Here is a 6204-nt window from a genome sequence, read left to right on the forward strand (position 1 = left end):
TGTCTCGTTGGATGGTGAAGGAGTAGAAAAAGGTGTTTGTGATCCAAGTTTTCATTTGTACAGTGTACATTGAATCACTAGGCACGCCTTAAGCATCTTTGAAAGGCTCAAGAAGGAAAGAAACATGGCAAGCTAACTTCAAAATAGTAGCACTGCAATACTCTGTTCATTTTACTAATTTGTTGAGAAATCTTCCAAAGGTTCTTCTTTTTTGCCTCAATCAAACCCAAGTAACTTTGCTTGATATCAACAATACTCAGATGTTAACGCTAACTTAATTATTTCATCCTAAATTTTACTCCTTTTCGTAGCCCAGCTAGTCCTTGGCTCTATCTTTCTCAGCAACTGGAAATCCCTTCCCTTTGATCAATTCTGTCTGCTCAAAGTGTCGTTCTTTTCCTTCCTCCTGCAAACATTGTTTTCTTAACAATTCTCACCTGCAATCATCTGCGTTTTGCTTTGTTTTGTTTTTGTCTAGGTGACCAAGTCCCTTAAGCCAGGGATCGTACTGTAATCCACTTTGCCTACTCCCTAGGTTCTCTCTCAATACTTTTGTTAGTTGCCAAATTCCTGATGACCTGATGTATAATACAGCAAAAGCTCCTACACATAAAATCATGTTAATTCTATTTTATTCTACACAGGTGGTTGTTGTTAGGTGCCGTCCAATTGAAATGTCTGTTCAGGATTCAAGTTTTTGTTTTATGCAAATAAGGGATTTTCCACTTGTCAGTGGCAGCATTCATACTGTTTGTTTTGATATTATGTGAAGCCCAGATGTTGCAACTGGAATTCATTAAAATCCCTCCACGATTCTATTTCTTTCTGTCCCAGTTACTTCTACTACCATTAATTCAACTGTCAAAAATAACTATCAAAAAAACCTCCCCTATTTGATCCATTTAGCTGGTTACTAAACTTAATTGACTTTTCCACAGACAACCTTTATGTATTTCTTTCCTTCCCTCCGCTAATGACCTGGTTCCTGGTCTTGAGCTTCCTGTTGTATTATAGCAACTTCCTAATTCCAAGCCTCAAGTCCTCACCCTCCAATCCTGCCTTCAGTGGATCATAGGAGTTGATATCAATAGGTATCATTTCTCTTTTCAAAACTCGCTAGGAATTAAGACTATGTCACCGTATGATGTCTTAAGTCATCTTCCATTAGAGTCATTTCACTTTTCTCATACATGATATTTGACCATGCTTTAATTCTTGACTTTTCTTAAAATTTGAAATGCTTTCAGCCAATTTGAAATGCTTTCCCATCTTCACTGAAAATCTAAATTCTCACATGAAAACATTACAGCATATTGTTAGATGCCATCAGATTGCTTACTCACTCCCTGACCCCCTCACTCCCTTATTGACATTGAGTTGATTCCAACTATGTCGATCCCTCTTGTCAAAGATCTTCCTCTTTTTAATTTCCTCAATATCTTACCAGACATGGTATACTTCTCCAGTGACTTTTCTCTCCTAACAGCATGCCAAAACGGTGTGAAAGGGAGTCTCTCCTCCTTGCCTCTAAGAAGGATTCTGGCTGTACTTTTTCCATACAGACTTGTTCTTTTGGCAGTACATGGTACTTTCAATTTTCTTCATTAGCACCATAATTAAAATGCATCAATTTTTCTTTGATCTTCTGTATTCAATGTCAAACTTTCACATGCATATGAGGCAATTGAAAATATCATGACTTGGGTTAGGCGCACCTTAGTCCTCAAAGTAACATCCTGGTTTTCAAAACTTGAGGTCATGTGCAATAAGTAGATTTACCCAGTGCAATGCGTTGTTCCATCTCTTGACTGTTGCTTCCATGAGCATTGATTGTGGATCCAAGCAAGTTGAAAGCTTTGTCAACTTTAATCTTTTCTCCATTTATCACGATTCTTACTGGTCCAGTTGTGAGGATTTTTTTTTTTCACATTGAGTTGTAATCTATACTGATGGCTATAGTCCTTTATCTTTTTCACTAAGTGCTTCATATCCTCTTCACTTTCAGCAAACAAGGTTATATTATTTACATATTGCTGGTTGTTAATAAATCTTTCTCCGGTCCTGATGCCACATTTGAATTCATGTCATCCAGCCACTCTGATTATTTGCTCAGCATACAGATTGAATAGGGGTGGTGAGCAGATGCAATCCTGATATACACCTATTCTGATTTTAAGTCATGCACTATGCCCTTGTTCTGTTTACACAGCTGCTTCTTGATCCTTGTACAGGTTCTTCATGGGCACAATGTAGTGTTCGGGGACGCCCATTCTTCTTGAGGCTATCCATAGTTCGTTATGCTCTATGTGGTCAGATCCCTTTGCATAATCAATAAGACACAAGGAAACATCTTTCTGGTACACACTGATTTGAATCGAGTACCATTTAACAGCAGCAGTGTTATCCCTTATTCTACATCATCTTCTAAATTCTCCCTGAACCTCTTACAGCTCCATATCAACTATATACTGCTTAAATCATTGTTGTATGATCATCAGCAAAATTTTACTTGCATGTGATTTTAATAATATTGTTTAGTAATTATAATGTCTACCAACTTGAATATTCAAATTGTTGAACAATATTATTAAAACATGAATGTTTCCTGTTATATATGTTGATTTTCCCAATGAAAATCAATGACTCTTTTCTTTATACTCAATACATACTAATAAGTCTCCATTACATTACATTATTAGGATACATAGCTATTTAGGGGTCCTTCTATTTCTGAATTGTGAGGTCTTTGAAAAGTTGACCTGTGATAAACCCATCTGCCTAGTCTTATTTCATCTAGTTCATGTATGATACATTATAATTAATACTTGTTTTCTAAATGCATGGAAGAATGAATGTTTTGATCATATAATTATATCAAATAATCCTTTATACTAAATGCTTTGTATTATACATTCTTTTCCTTTAGGTATCAATAGTATGCACATATTTTCAATGAGTGTTTTATTTGTTCTAATCATGCTTTCCTAATTTATACAGTGTTGTATACTTTCACCACACTCAATCTGTATGGTGAAAAAATCATCAGAGAAGCTGGATTATATGAAGAAGAATGTGGCATTAGGATTGGAGGAAGGCTTATTAACAATGTGTACATGACACACATTTGCTTGCTGAAAGTGAGGAAGAATTGAAGTACTTGCTAATGAAGGTCAAGGGTTTCAGACCCCAGTATAGATTGCGATTCAATGTAAAGAAGGCCAAAATCCTTAAACTTGACCAATAGGTAACATCGTGATAAATGCAGAAAAGGTTAAAGTTGTCAAGGATTTTGTCTTATTTGGATCCACAGTCAATGTTCATGGAAGCAGCAGTCAAGAGATTGTCTGATGCATTGCATTGGGTAAATCTGTGGCTCGAGACCTTTGAACGTGTTGAAAAGCAAGGATGTAACTTTGAGGACTAAGATGCACTTGACCCAAGCTCTTGCATTTTCTTTTTTCTTTCCCCAAGCCATTTTTAAGAGCTAATCCAGATGTCCTGCAATTTAATAGTTCAATCACATCAAGCACTATTATCCAATTGCTACTAAAATCAGATTCAAAACATTTTTTTCCTTCTTGAAATCCTTGATATCAGCTCCTCCTTACCCCCCTCAACCTTCCCCCACTGCAGCTCCCAGGGGCCTTTATTCAAGTTGCTGTCTCTATAAGGTATATCTATCATGGGTTTCATATACTGAAAACCATAGAAAAAATATATAACGAAGATTGAAAGGCTACCGCCAATGACAAAGTACAACAGAGATAAACTCCAAGATGAAAAGAAACAAAACCCAGAAAATATTAAAAACCAGATCACGCCCAAAGCGAATCAAGTGACAAGGTTTTAACTGTTCCAGTCAAATTTATCATTTTAATTTACTATAGTCATCTCTCAAATACTCTCTGTTATTCCCATTCCTCAACTATGGTTACAGGGAAATCACCAGAGGCTTATTCCTTGTGTAGATCCTGCGAATGGACTTCCAGGGTCATCAAGCGATGGTATTTTCAATCATCTCACATGCATGTGAAATTGGACCTCGAGTAGAGAAAATCAAGGAAGACTGGATGCTTCTGAATTGCGGTGCTGGAGAAGAATATTGAAAGTACTATGGATTGCCAAAAGGACAAGCAAATCTGAGTTGGAAGAAGTATGGCCAGAGTGCTCCTTAAAGCCGGTCTGGGGACACTTTATCTTAGGAGAGACCAGTCCCTGAAGGAAAACATTGCACTTGGGAAAGTGGAGGGTCAGGAAAGAAGAGGAAGTCCCGTCCCTCAAGGAGGTGGGCTGACCCCGTGGCTGCAACAGTGGGCTCAGGCATAGGAGCAGCAGTGAAGACGGCACAGGTCTGGGCAGTGTCTCGTTCTGTTGGGCATGAGGTTGCTATAGGCGGGAACTGACTCCACAACACCTAACAACAGCAGTAAGTTATGTTTTTAACCAAAGCAGTATGAAAAAAAATTTTAAGGTTAGTACAGCACCTTCACATTTCTTAGTCAGATTGTTATTAACTGCTTACTTTTTTCTATTTGGACCCATATCTCTTAATCTTAGTGAGCTATAGTTCATTAGTTCATCAATTGTAGGCATTGTTGACTGAGCTGAAATCATATACATAGATTAGAATTTAGTTTTTTTCAGTGGCCAAGCAACCCTTTTGCTTACTCGAAACTAATTGCTGTTCTATGGATCTGAAGCAGTCAGGTAACACATTTCTTAGTTTAAGTGCATGGCCATTAGCTTAAGGCCTGGAGTTGTTTGTGTCATTCATTGTGATACTTTGCTTCTTTGACAACTTTACACTCCACGCTGTATTGAAACATTGTCCTAAGATTAAATCCTCATATTTGCTTTAATTAAATATGATAATCTTGTATTACTGCAATTATTAAAAACTTGGAAAATTATATATATATATAGTAATCAATGTACCTTCCTGAATTTACTGGAATTTTAGAAAATTGATGCATCTCAATTAGGAAATATATAGCAATATCAATGTTATAGAAATAAAATATGTAAACACAGCTGTTCCATTGAATCTTCTGAGGGATAGCCTGTGGCAACATAATTATCAGGCAAAAATTAACATAAATTTCAGAGCAATTTAGTATGTCTCCACATAAGTATGTGTGCATGCATGTATACAGTCTTTTGTGATCCAGCTACAGCTCCATGCCTCAAGGGGAAATGGTGTTAGACATGAGTTGTGTTTGTCCCAGCCATACTTATTTAGTTAGAGGAGATCAGTCAAAGGCTAGAAGGTGTCGAAGATGTTTTCTTCTTGTACTTTAGCAAGCCATGCACAGCAAAGAGAGATAGTTGAAGACCACAGAAACATGTATGATTTATTCTAGATGGTTTATGCCTCAAAGAATTAAACACATTTTAGTTGTCAAATAACAGGTAATGCTCTGTACCACCATGTGGTCAGAATATTACCAGTAGTGTTGTCATCAGCAGCACTATTATTGTGTCTGAGCCATATGTGTGTAGCGCAGGCCTCTGAGTGACTCAGAATGACATCATTGGTGTGGGGGGGTACAGGCAAACACAAAGACGGAATCCAGTAGGGGGGGTGCCAGAGAGAGCTGGCTTTTGAGTCAACCTTAATCTCTCCAAGATCTCAACTCGGGAAAGCCCAGAGTGTCTCTATGGCCAACACCATGCAAATCAAAATTTTGTCAGCGTGCAATCTTTATTAAATAAAGGGAATTAAAATGAAGAGAGGTATGAAAACTGGGGGGAGAACATACCCTTTCTACCAACATATTTTCAGTAGTAAATATTTCAATGAAGTGATTTCTGAGTTTCTGCAGGAGGTATGATTTTGGAGTGTGATGTTTATCTTCTGGTATGTCTTTGTTACTTTCTTTGTGGGCTAGGAACTGAATAGAGGCAGACATTACTCAGAATGCTATGCAATGTCTATTTTCTAGTAACAAAGCTTTGTTTTAAATGTCTGCTTTGCAAAAAAATAAAAGGTACTGATACAAAATAAAGAATCTGAAGATGTTTATAAGCAGACTATAAAGTCATCCAGCTCTAGAAGAGGGTACGTCCCTGTGGTCCTGCTACAAAGCCATGGAATCGAGGATGCTTTACAAAATGATGGGCTTTAAGCACAGACCCACTCGGGCTTTCCCAAGTTCAGATCTGACGCCTCTCACTGCCAAGAAAGGTTTCTCTTTCAGAACTGGA

Source organism: Echinops telfairi, unplaced genomic scaffold, assembly GCF_000313985.2.
Source record: "Echinops telfairi isolate 266 unplaced genomic scaffold, ASM31398v2 ScPeMD7_5592;HRSCAF=6446, whole genome shotgun sequence".
Taxonomy (NCBI): domain Eukaryota; kingdom Metazoa; phylum Chordata; class Mammalia; order Afrosoricida; family Tenrecidae; genus Echinops; species Echinops telfairi.